We start from the raw sequence: 13,784 nt of genomic DNA, 5'->3' as shown, positions 1-13,784 counted from the left end.
ATTAGTGACAGTACATGATGTAGGCAGAACAGAGCTGACTTTCAGAGTTCAGTTTAAAACTCCTGGGCTGAAAGTGCTTTTTCAAGTTGCATGTTGAAGAAACTTCTCTAGCAATGGTAAATGCACCATTCATGAGGGGTGAGAGGGTGGGATGACTGCACTTCAAAAATCAACTTTCCTGTGAAGTTCCTGCTGACCTCACACAGACTCACCATCCTGACTTCCAATCCTCCCATAAATGGATGTGTGCTGCCCTAGGTGGAGGGAGTGAGGGGGCGTGGGGGAGTGTACACATGCACATGTATTCGTCATACTGCAATTCATACTGTTTTCTCCATCTCAGTCATGTTTTTATCAGTCTCATTTACCATGCTGTCCACCTGAAACAGTGGAGAGGTTACACCAGATTTTCAAGCTCTTTAGTAAAAGTCTCCTATTTTTTTTTTTTTCTTTCTACTCTGGGTGTTTTCCAGCTCTTACGACATGGAGTTGGTGTGTGGGAAAAAAGCAGTTCTTAGTGGTTATGCAGGAGCTGTGGCGCTGAAGTGCTGATTTAGCACTCTAAGGAGTGGCTGAGTAAAGAAAAGAAAATCAGGTAAGGGATGAGACGGGTACTAATCACTTTTTTTGGCAGCATCTAAAGAGCTTTTGTCATCCTAAGTAAACTTCAGTCTCATCCCTATTTCATTCATGAAGGTGGTCACTTTTCAGCTTTAATACAGCTCTACCCTGCCTATCCAGCCCTGTAATGGTTTTCTGTGATACATTTGTTGCTTCCCCAGTGTCCAGCAGGCATCTCAAACCATTCAAAAAAAAGTAGAGCTACTAATAAAACCTTTCTTGTCTTTCCATATTTAATTCTCTATTTTTCAAGTGCCTTCACAACATTAAAGATTGTTGGTTTTGTGTTTCATGATTTGTAGGACTTTGCTGCTCTTTTTTAATCTGTCCTTGCTTCTGCTCATGATTTCCTGTTCTCTTTTCTTTGATGTTGAGCACAGAGTACAATTTGTCTCCCAGAGTTGCAGCAATGCTTTCTACTGCATCATCCTAGCTATTAAATAGCCTGGAAGAATTCTATCATGATGCCTATCAAAATGGTGAATAATACGGGCAAAGACAAAAGAACAGTGAGAACAATTTATGAAACCCCTTTATTTCTGATATTAAGAAAACATGGATTCATCTTAAAAGCCATTAATCCTTTTGACTGTGGCACTCTAAGACATCACATAGACATCAACAAACAATTTTCTTAATTGTTTGTAGAAAAATTTAAAGCACTGCCAGAAATACAGAGAAAAAATGGAATAGTGAAACTGAAATTGCCTTTGTGATTTCCACGCCTCTTGAATAATTGTATTCTGATTTGTCCATATGCATCTCTTCCAGAAACAATAGTATCATCATTCCTGGCAAAGAATACTTCCCTCCTTGGTTACAGCTCTGAAGACAGGACTTGTACTTGGATGGAAAAATAAGGAAATGGATTCCTCAGTCAGTATAGTCTTCATTTTTGGAGCCCCCTAAAAGCATTAGACTTGTCACCAGCTAAAAAAGGAAGAACACATAATTAACTTTTCAGTAAGGTTTGTGTCCATTAAAATGGAAAACAGTGGCCCTTGCAATAGCTGGAACTTACATAGCATAGTGTGAGTAAAATTAAAATTTTCTTTGTGCCCTTTTTCTCTGGCCAAGCATTTAACAGGCAGCACAGAAGGGTGATAGATCACTGCATTCCTCTGAGTCCAGTTAAATGATGTGGGATTAAAGGTTTACCTTGAAGAGTGTGTGAGGGTTAAATGTAAGGAGAGGTTTGGGAACTTAGAGTGAGGAAGATGAAGCTTCAGCATGTGGTTCATTGGTCATTGCAATTTGGCAGATCAGCCTGTAGAAGGTCATTAAGGACACTGTAGATTTGAAGCCTTTGTGTCCTTTAGTTCCCCTTACCTCATCCACCAGACCTCTACTCAGTCACAGCTCTACAGAATGGTTACTGTGCATGCACCTCATAATCAGTGAAGTAGTTTTAGAATAACTTGTAAAATCATTTTATGCATAGACTTGAATATGCTCCAGGATATTTTCTAAAGTGAAAATGTATTTGAAATTAATTTAGTTAATGTCAAACTTGTAGTGTGAAACATCAATGGTCCTTGTATGCTTTAGGCCCAGTTTACATTGCACCTAACACTGGTCAAAGTTAGCAGCCTTGGAACAACTACCTTTATGGATATCAGAGTCCTTTTCCAAGTGTTTTCCCTGGAACAGGCCCTTCTATGTTTCTGTTATACAATTCTATCTTTGTTTACCTGTTAGTTCTAAACCTCATCAACATAATCTCCCTTTCTACTTACAAGTCAATAATATTCGTGTTTTCCCTTTTCAACAGTTTAACTCCTCCTATTTTCAGAGATATCATTGACCACATTAACAATATGCTGAAGTAATTTTAGTGCAGAAATTTCCCACTTCTATTGTTATGTGTATTTGTCATTATTGAAAACAAAAGAATTTGTGTTTATTTACTTTGTAAATATACTATCAGTATTCTATGTGTGATATTAAAATAATATATAAATTTCTCACTGTTAATAAAATTGATGATCCAGTATCCAGAGCAGATATAATTCCCCAAATTCATTTAAAAATGGAAGAGGAAGGAATATCTCTTTAATCCTGTCACTGTTTCTGAAAATCCTTCCTCTTGAACATTATCATCATCTCAAGGGTCACAGTGGCATAGGTGGGTACATAGTATGGCTTGAAAAAAATTATGCTTGTATGTGCTTTGAATTTAATCTAGGACTTGTGAATTCAGTTGTGTCAGTGTTTTATGCATGAATTGATTATCTGGAGCAGCTGTCCTTTCTGTGTAAGGATTACAGATCACACTGATTACAGATACATCAGCCCTACCTCCATTACTGGAAGGTACAGCCTAGTCTACAGAAAACAGCACTGGTCACTATTATCTTAGATGTCTAATATTTAGCAGAAGGATGTAAGGATTAACACAGTTCATACTGCTTAAATAGAAAACAAATGCATCACATTCCTGTTGTATTCCCCAAGGTTAGTTTTCCCTGGGAAAAGGTAGACAACAATGGTACATTGTTATAAGAAACTCAAAGTGTTTTAAGATGGAGGTTGATAAGTTTATGGATGGGGATCACAAAACAAGATAAGAATGACTGTGGAGTTGGAATTAAAGCTTGAGATAACTGCTCATTTGTATCCAATTTATTGGTAGGGCTGGTACCCAAATGCCCATTAGAGAGGAGATTCTGTGTGTTTGCAATGCTTTAGCCTCCCATTACAGGACTTCTGTTCCTAGCTCTGGTAGTCAAATGGGTGCTGGGCTTAATGCTCAGTGAGAAGCCCTGCTCTTTTTTCTGGTGTTAGGAGCTCTTGGAGCTTCTTAGGATCTTTTGGTCACTTTACTTCCAATTCTTACTGCTGTAAGGGTGTTGGGAAATGACCACGCCTGCTTTCTTCTCATGGTACCCCAGACGTACGGCTTTACTCCTTTTTCTTTGTGTCTCAGGGCCACAGGGAATCAGGAGTAGTGTTCAAGCTGAGGTATGGGGCTGTTCATGGAGGAGTTGTACGGATCTTTTAAGACTAAATATCTGCTGCAGTGGTTCTTGGATTGCCTGGGACATCATTCAGTGACCTAAGTAGTCTTTTTCAGTCCTCTGTTACTATATTCTAGACTGAACTAAGACCTGAACCCAGAGAATAACGAGCAGTGCTTGTAAGCTTGGAAGGCTGTTGGTTGTGCCTCTGACCTGCCTAGGGTCTGCCTGCTCTTCTTCTTGGCCAAATTAAAGATTTCTCAAAAAATCTCTACTGAGCATTTTGTGGACGTTGAATATGTCACAAGACCTGGTTTTTGCTGCGAGTGCAAAGTACATTTTTCCTTTCTCTTCTTTGTATCTAGATGGAGGTAGTGGCACAGCTCTTTCCCCGAGAAATAAGTATTCCTTTTCTTATACTTCTCAGCTCAACAGCATGACTCAGTCTTTAAAAAAGACAAGTACTGGCATGTTGGTCACATCATGTTAGAATTAACTAAAAAATCCAATGTGATATAAATCTTCATTAAGATCACTGAAGGTTTTATGAGATATAAAAGATTGTAGAGGAAATCATTTCAGAAAATCTCATATGTATTAATGAAAGCACAGCACAGTGCTCACACCAGTGTGTTCTGATGCATAGATTTTTATTTTAAAGAGCATTTCTGCTCTGAGAAAAAAATTGTATGACCCTGACAGGTTTTTACTTACCAAATCCATTTCCTTGTTCTGTAAGGATTTTATCTGCACACACGTGACAAAAGTAATTTTTCTTTGTTTTTTATTCCTGCTAGACAGGGTAATTATGTATTAGGTAGTAAGCTGAATTCTGTTCCTTTTTATACATGGCCAACAGAATTTACTGCATTGCTAGCAAGGATATTTATGTAATTTAATGAGAACACTGAAAAAGGAGCAAAGGTTTGGTTTGCTTCAGACAGGCTTCCCATGAGATTACCAATATTTATTGCTTTGATCTCTCCTCAAGGTTGAACATTAAAAGAAGCAAAATCATATAAACAAGACTTTAAAGTTGCTGTCAATTGGTTAATTGATTATTAATTCTTTGAGATTACTTTGCTTCTGCAAATTAAAAACAGCCAAAATAGTAATCTTTTATCTGTGGAAACACTGTTCTTCTGCTAATAACTTAAAAAAAAAAAATAGCAAGGGAAAAGGAAACATCATATACCATAGTATATAGGAACCTTGGTATTCATGTTCTGTAGTCTGGTTGGTGTCCAGGAGAGTCTCTTCAGCATTTTGATGGATGAAAGCTGAAGTTCTGTCTGCCAGAGAGGTGTTCTGTTCATTTTTTTTGACCTTGCCTGGGACAGGAGGCTTCCTAGAGTGTTAAACAACCAGAACAGTTAAAACCTAGAGAAGATTTCACCTAATGTGTTATAAGCATATATAAGCTAGCACATAATCCAGTGTTCCTAGTCTCCTCTTGTAGTCTATGAACAAATTTAAATAGCCCAGAAGGTGATCTATGTCATTGTAAGGTAGGTCAGATAAATTATCCTGGAGAGGCCCACGTACCTTCTATTGACTGTAAAAGAGCCCAAGTAAATGAACTTAGCTTTGGACAGCCAAGACCTAGATGCATAAAGCTCAGATAGAATGAAGACTGAGCTGGACTCCTAAGTGGGGGAATTTTAGTCAGATGCTTAAATTTACTCACAGAACTCTTAAATTTAAATTTGGATCCACCTTAAGTAGACTTCTAGAAAACTGCAGTAAGATCTGCAGCAGTATGTAATATATTGGTAACAGCAATGCATCAGCCTCAGACCAACATTTCTAATTGCATGAGTCTCAGATGTGCTGCACACATTTGGTACACTCTTCAGAGCAGTTTTTTCCAAAGCAGAGGCTGTATTTGGCACTCACTTGAAGGAAAGCATTGAAATGATGTAGAATTGGATTGGTTCTCTGTATCTTGCAAAGATCAAATGGAATCCATTAAAACATTATTGATTCAAACTTTTTGCTGAAGTACTGTCTGAGAGCTCTGCCATTAGCCCTCTGAAAGGGCTGATTAGACTCTGACATGAGTTATGAGCAGAGAGAAGCTACCAAATTGTACTAGTGCACATAGTGAAAGGCATTGGGCATTAGCAGAGGGCAGGACTAGATCCTCTCTAGAGCTCACTTCCAGCCTCAGCTATTCCATGATTCTGGGATAACTGCACTTCTGGCATTCATGTCCTTACAGCCCCTCTTCCCCATGCCTGAGTTTTCAATTGCTTTGCCCACCCTATTATAGCATTTTCTCTACTAAAAGAAAGCCCAACTGAAACTAGATTTTTAAATATTTTAAAGAAATCTTTTACTTTTCTGTCAAAGAGACAAATTCGGCGGGCACCTGTGGTATATTTGAAAGAAAAGTAAGGAGCAATCAGATTCAAAATGGAATCCTTTAAAGATTGACTAAGCAGCCTGCCAGTAATGGGCCACTCTGTGCTTTCCCCACCAGGTGGGAACAGAAACATCAATATCAATGAATGCATGTCAGATTGAGTGGAAACAAACCCTAAGGACACAATAGTGTAGTAAAGTTATCTACCCACACAGCGTTAAAAAAATTGATCTGCCAGTGTATTGTAAGTATTTAACACTTTGCAATCTGACACTTTGCAATGATCAAAATCAGATATTCCACTGGCAGAGCACAGCATGCCCTTTCTCTTTTAATTTATATGTTGTTTTATGTGTTTATCAAAGTGATCAGCTTTTTTGGAAGGGATAATAAAGAAAAATTGCATGAAAAATAAGCTACCACGTGTTATGTTAGAGGATATTTTTGTTCTTTTCTTTGTCTTTAAATAAAAATGACCCTATAAAATGGTCCTTACTATAATTTACAGTATTTCAATAATTTACTACCAAATCATAAATTCTCATCATGTGCAATCAAAATTAAATTTTAATAGAACAGCAGTATCAACATTTTAAAAATTTCCGCAGTATTTTCAAGTTCATTTTTCCCAGTAAGAGGATGTTTTCACTGCTGAGTTATAAGTGAAAATAATGAATTCCACATCATTCAAGATGTAGGATTTGAAGATAGGAAATTGTTTAGTATTCTAATTCTGTACTCCCTAAGCAAGCACTCACAGTCTGATTCATCTAAATGCAATAGTCCTCTTCCAAACCATCTCTATGAATTTTTTTTTTTTGTCCAGTTTTAACCCTGGAGCAATGCTTTTTTGATTTCCTAAAGAATCAAAGGAAGCTGATGAATAAGACTATGGAAGTTTTATTTACTGAAATCAAAATACAAAAGAGTTATTTTGATTGGATGGATTTCCTTTTGATTTTTTTCTGCTTTGGCATATGGTGTTTCTAGATGAGTCAAATTGATGATTGATTAATAAGTATCATCTCTTAACATTACGTGCATATGATGACAGACTGCCAAAATTCAAACTCTTTGACTGCACCACACTAACTTATATTTTCAAATAATGTTAATGGATTTTCATGTCACAGAGATAATCAATCAGATGATTTGCCTTCCAACTGTGCAAATGCATGCGATGGATGTGTGTCATAGATGTTTTGTTATTTCTGAGGTTGCCACAATAAAATATCCCTTTTTGACAGAATGCTTAATTATTTTGTCAGAAGAACAAATGTATCATTGACAAAACTTGAAACATTTGCTCTAGCAAGCTATATAATTTCAAGTCACAAACACGAGGTCTGTAAAACTGACTGTATTATATTGTTTTGGCAAAATGCTGATTGCCACGTCTGACAATCTACCATGAGCAATTCTGCACAAACTACCATGCGTCAGTGAAGGAAATCTTTTCATTCCATTTGGAAGGTGCAAACTGTTTTGTTTTTCTTTCTTAAGGCATGTATTTTAGCTTCTCAAGGTGAAATTATCATTGTCATCTCTGATACTGCAATTCAGGCTGGGAATGTAACAGAAAGAATATGTAGAACCAGCCAAACTCATGGTCATTCTGTGTGCTCTGCATCCCCTCTGTTTTGTACCAGCAAAACCAAGTGTTGACTTTTTACTTTGGCTAGTGGCTACCTTGGGCTGCATGTAAAGAGACCTTTCAATAACAAAATGTTAATTAATAACATAAGTCTAGCTGCAGGTCAACTGAGATATTTTGCAGATGCATTTTCCTCTTCCCTTGTATGTCTGTATAAAGTTTGTAAAGCAATACAGGGCCCATCAGTGTTGAGACTGCTTGGGTATTCACCCAATCTTAATGAAAAAAGCATTCCCAGCACCTTTACAAGGCAAGAACTCTATTTACAGAGGCATTAATGAGCCTTTCCAGCACTTTTCTCCCTTGCATGCCATTTCTCTGTCTGGGTTACAAGTGCAAACACAAATTCCCAGTGGCACAACTGGCAAAGGATCAAACACAGAGCCACACTGCTGATCTCTAGTTCAAGATGCAGATCAACTTATTTTAATCTATTTATTGAGGTGTCACACTTTTGCTGATGAAGTCTTTCTTAAATTTAACATTTCTCAGTGATTTTCTGCTAGGTGAGATAATATCCAAACCCATAAGCATTTCAGAATGGGTTGCAAAGAGTTCTGCTTTATTTGACCTGCAAACACAAACCATTAGGCATAGAGTTAGCTGGGTTTTTTACATTTTGTTTTACTTTGTCTTTTCTGCCCATTACTTTGGAGAGCAAAATATCTGTATTACTTAAACAAGTGATGAATCAAAAGCAGATCACATACTGTCTGTAAGTACTTAGAAGGCATAGCAGGTTCACTTCCTGTGAAATATACATGGTAATTTCTTACTTTGATTTATTTAGTTTTATTTACATTATTGCAAGTTTTTTATCAGAGGAGAGGTGTTGAACAGGAGCCAGCTTTTGTTTTTACAAGGCCAGGATTAGTTTCACCATTCAGTAACTGGAACAAAAAATTGGCAGTTGTTTGAGGAGCTTCCTTTCATGCTTAAACAATAATAATAATAATAATAATAATAATAATAATAATAATAATAATAATAAAAGCCCTTCCAAATTTCTAAATGCCCAGGTGCTTTGCAATGGGAGGCATAATTTATGCTTCTAACAAACAGTTTGGGTAAATTTTCCCAGTGGCAGCAGCACATGGCTGCCAGGTATTTTCCTGGTGTTCTGCAAGGAGCCATGGGCCAATTCCCAGCACAGAGGTGTCCTCAGAACCCAAACTGGCACTTTTGTCACACATGGCAGCAACCTGGGCAGCAGCAAGTGAACACAAGAGTGACATAAACTTCCTGTCCTACCTGTGGTCTTTTCAAGTTAGGTCTGAGATACATTAGAAATGGGGGGAAAGGCATCTGCTGCTTCTCCCTTCAGTCAGGCAGCTGCAGCTACAAATGCAGCGAGGGCAGAGGGCCCACAGAGCCTGTTACTAAATTTCCCTTAGGTCTTACTTTGGGCACAGTGGGACTGAAAGGAATGTAATTTATCCATATGCCCCAGAGCAGAGCACAGCTCCAGTCTAAGGAATGGAGCTTTGTAATTGTCCTCTAAAAACAATGTTCTCCTGCTGACCACAGCCCATGATCAGTGCATTGCCATCATGGACGGGATGTTTTTTCCTGAGAAGCAGAACAGAGCACTAGAAATTCTCATAATATTTTCTTGTTTGTTTTCTTTTTCCTTGTCCTGTCTTCATCCAAATTACATCCAGAGAATTCACTAGCATAGAAAAAGAAGTGTTGCTATCCTGCTCTCCGAAAAGAACTCAGCATTGTTATTCTGGACTAGATCAAAGTAATTTGAGGAATTAGTCAAAGCTAGAACTAATTTCTAATTGAAAGAAGAAAACAGTTCCTGCTTCCTTGGTGACAGGAATATTCTTGCCTCGTAATGCTGAAATGGATTTCAAGGAAAGTGCATCTTCAGGTACATTATGGAAGTCACAAAGATGTTTGACTTTGCTGACAGCAGTCACAAGAATAAATAAATAAAAATATCCTAAGCAGCCTGTGTGGTAATTATAAACACATGCAAAGTAGGCTTCTCATCCCTATCAGTCCTCCTCCTGCCAACTGACCCATCTGGGCATCAGGAAGGTCCTCTCATGTGATTTCTGTTTGAAGTGCTGAGGTGCTTTCTGACTATTGACAATGGTCTCTTTGTATGCTGAGCAGACCAGGGTATACCCACAGTCAGTCAGCTGATAGAGAAATTATTTTAAAGTTTTCTTCTGGGTTGAAAGTTGGAGAAAAAGCTATTGTTAGAATTTTATAAATTAATTACTTTTTCCCTATTCAAGATAAAAAAGGAAAGACAAATTAATCATAAAATCAGTAAGAGACATTTGAAGTTAAATAGATATATCTAACCCCCATGAAATATCCCGAAGTATGACTTAATTCAAGAAAGTAAAGATAATTCTTCCAGCAGTATCATGTGCTTTTCCTGCTCTCTAGTGAACCTTGTCTGATTTTTCTCTAGAAGGGCATGGGGACTATGAGTTCAAATGGACTAAAGAGGACAAACACAAGAAGTGTTTTGGTATTGCTCACCTCTCACAGGGGAAAAGAAATGAGTGATACTGCCAAAAAGAAAATGGTGTAAGGACTCTCACTGACCTGTGAAGTATCTTTTCACAAAGTGCAAAAGATCTTTAGTACTGAAGTCTGGGTAGTGCAATAATCCTGCATCCCCCATTGCCAAGGCGAGAGGGCAGTGGGCAGGGTGAGGGTAGGGATACCCACCAAGCCCTCCTGCTGGACCAGCATCTATCCTAAGAATATTTAGCAAACAGCCAAAGTCAGCTGGGAACAAATGCCCTCAGCATGTCTCTTATCCCCGCCCGCTGAAAGGAATCCTGCCCTTGGCACCACATTGCCAGGAGCATGGGATCGCCCTCCTCCACTTGTTCTTCAGCTTGCTCTGCTGCCAGCCAAAACAGAAGTCAGTCTATGGAATGCAGATTTTGGAAATTAAGCAGCAGGAATTCAGCATTTTACTTCCACTCTCCAGCAAATAGGTCTGTCTAAAGCATGTTTTTTAATTGTAAATTTTAAATTTTGCCTTAGTGCCTGGTCAGCAGTGGATTTAATCTGCTCAAGACATCAGGAAGTCTTTTTGACCTCAATTAATGCTTTGAGGAACTAAGCTAGTAAGCGTTTGAGCCATTACTTTACCATCATAGGAACATATATATATGTTAGAAACACATGCTTTGCTAAAATGGTCTTGGAGCAGTTTCTGCATGCCTCTGTCCCCCCTTGGATCACTCTTGCCATTCTCTCTGTGCTGGCATTCCAAAGCTGCTGATTCACAGCCTGTATCTGGTCCTGTAGCATTCTTGCCAACTCAAAGCCCGATGGATTATTTGGACACTTAACTTGCTCAAGTCATTCTCCCTCTCTCACTGACTTGTTTTTTTTTTACATTCTCTGTGTTATAAATACATTTCTGCAGGGCCCTTCTTCACTATATTTGATTAGCCTATTTGAATTATCAGAAATGAGGTGTTTTCTTCCCTTCTTTCTTTCATTCTTTCTTGCTTTGGCTCAGTTCTGCTGTTGAGGATGAGAAGAGAGTTGCTGATTCTTGTACAGAGGCCTGCTGGCTTCAGAAAGGCATGGGGTAGGTGAGGACATCTGCTTAGGAAGAGTGACTAGACCAAGGACTGGTGAGCTGTCATCAGAGAGTGAAAAAACTGAGCTTTCCAGATGTGTTACTGTGGAGAGTCACCTGGGATTTTTGAAATTTAACATTACGATATTTGTAGACTGACATATACCCCATTTGCTTAGTGTTGAATTGTATCTGTGTTAATTTGTAATTGCTCATGAGTTTGAATTCTTCAGTCATGTAATACAATTTGGGCATCAAAGTTGATATGTGAGATCAAATAGCAGCTGATTTCTGCCTAACTTGTGGCTGTGAAGAGGTTGGGAACAGTAGAACAGTGACTGTGCTTTATTACATGCATGGTAGGAGGGACGCCTTGCTTTGAATTCCTGCACTAAACCACGTGAAAATTACATGATTCATCTCCACTCCATCAAAACTGGCCACAGTCCCATCCTGTTGAAATAAACCAAAATTTGCAAGTAATTTCAATATATCTAGGATTACTTCCAATGAAATATATCCCTTGCCTTAGGCTGTTCTTTCCTATCCATCAGTTTCAGTGGGAGTTCCTCACTGAAAAAGCTGCTTAGAGCATGAGTGGCTTTTACAGAGTGAGGTTTCTTCCACTGAAATGTTTAATATGGGTAGCATCTCTGAAGCCCTCTTTTTCAATGCACTTCACAACTATTATTTCCAGCTTCACTACGGAGAAGTATTTTCCAGGGGTGGGATGTGAATTTAATGTCCATGGCCCTTCAGTCTTCTGTTGAAATTTAGTTATAGTGCCCGTGTAGCTGTGCCATTGGTGGCAGGGGCAACGTGTACTGGGAACGGGACAAGCAACTCCTAAGCCACTAAGAAACTTTGTACAGTGCTTTCAGTGAGTGCTGGCTGTTGTTCAAAAGCCAAAACCAGCTGTCTTTCAAGAAACCTGCCTATAAACTGACATAGAAATCCACCATTACTGACGTGCAACAGCAGTCATATTATATAGTGTGCAGATGGAGACAGGCTCGACATTGGCTGCAGTGGTCCTTGTCCATAACACAAATAAGGAAAACAATCCAGATTTGACAGGGTTCTGTGTTCCTGCAGTTGGGTGTTCTCAGCTGCCTCCAGTCCACAGCAAGATTTGCAATATCAGGTTTTTTTCCTCCAACCCATATTCCTGGAGTCTGACAGTCATGTGGCAATTTTCACTTTCAGAGATTTTCTTGCTAAGAAACGTCTCAAGTCTTTGAAAAAACCACTGAGTGTACACCCCACTGGATCAGAGCCAAAAGGCACAATGTGTGTGCGTTTTATTTGTTTTCAGCCAGTCATAATTTTTTTGCTTGCCTGAGTTCAGCATAAGGAAGTAGAAATATGTGGTCAGATCTATCCTTCATATATGTAAGGTGTTGCTTCCAAGTTAACTGAAGCAGGAGGCAAATTTAGAGATCCTTGAGCTGGTTCCTGTAAGCTTTGCACCTCTCTGCTGCCCTGCCTCCTCTTGCTGCTTTTCTCTGCCCTGAGCACACGCCCTCAGGAGCTGGACATTGCTCTGTGTCTCACACCACAGCACAGAGCAGCTGCTGTGCCAGGACAAATCTGCCTCCTGAGAAACAGTGGGGTCCTGGCCAGCTAACCCAGGGCCAGCTCAGGAACCTGCCCTGCATTGCAGACAGCAGCTGAGTGTCCATGCACAGCCTTTCCCTAACTGCAGGCTGAGCTCAGGTTTTCATCTTCCTTCTACACATTTTCCCAGAGCAGGATGCGACAGGAAGCATTATGATTTCCATTGCAGGAATCATCCTGGAGGTTTTCAGTCTCAATTATTTAAAGCAATTGTGACATTATGGCCAAAAATAAAGTCTCTATCAGCAGATGGAGCTGAGCTGAGGTCACAATGATCCCATTTGCCATATCCTGAATAAAAGCCTTCAAGATGAAACTAAAAAAAAGGTACTTGTGATGTTTCACCAGTACTGAAAACAACCCAGTTTAGTGCTGGCTGTGACTAGTGAGACAGCTCCTCTCTTTGAAGTGTCCTGATATCTCTTGTGATATTCCCTACACTAGGAATGGGTACCCAGGAAGGCCTGCTGCACATCCTTGATGATGGCCCATCCTTTTCTTCCCACAGAGTGACAGCTGCTATCAGACAGTGCAGCTCCACTGCCAGCCATGGCAAAGTCAGTCTCCTGGCAGAAAGTCAGAATTCTGTTCTGGGTATTTTTCCCCCTAATCTCTGTACTTTTCTCACTAGAATTACCTTCCCCTTTCTCAAGCCTGAGAGCTGGCCAAAAAGCCATGTTCACAGTGAATTGATAGGAATTTGTACCAGGAAATGTAGTGGGAAGGACAGAGAACAGCATAATTTATCCAAAATGACTATCAAAGAGAAGCATAAAAGCCAATCTAGGTTAGAGAGATGAGACTTCTGGGTGCCAAACACGACATCACTAGAAATCTTCTGATAGCTATGGTATTGGTATTTTGAAGACACTTGAGGAAATAAGTAGGTAAATGGAGGTAGATGCTAAGTCACTGTAGGAGCATATAGTAATGACCATGTGAGAAAGGCCACTAAGTCCAGTGGCACGAATGTAATTCACTTCCAGGCACTGTGCCAACCCAAGG

The sequence above is a fragment of the Aphelocoma coerulescens genome, chromosome 2 (assembly GCF_041296385.1).
Source record: "Aphelocoma coerulescens isolate FSJ_1873_10779 chromosome 2, UR_Acoe_1.0, whole genome shotgun sequence".
Classification (NCBI taxonomy): domain Eukaryota; kingdom Metazoa; phylum Chordata; class Aves; order Passeriformes; family Corvidae; genus Aphelocoma; species Aphelocoma coerulescens.
Note: the sequence above shows the minus strand (reverse complement) of the source record.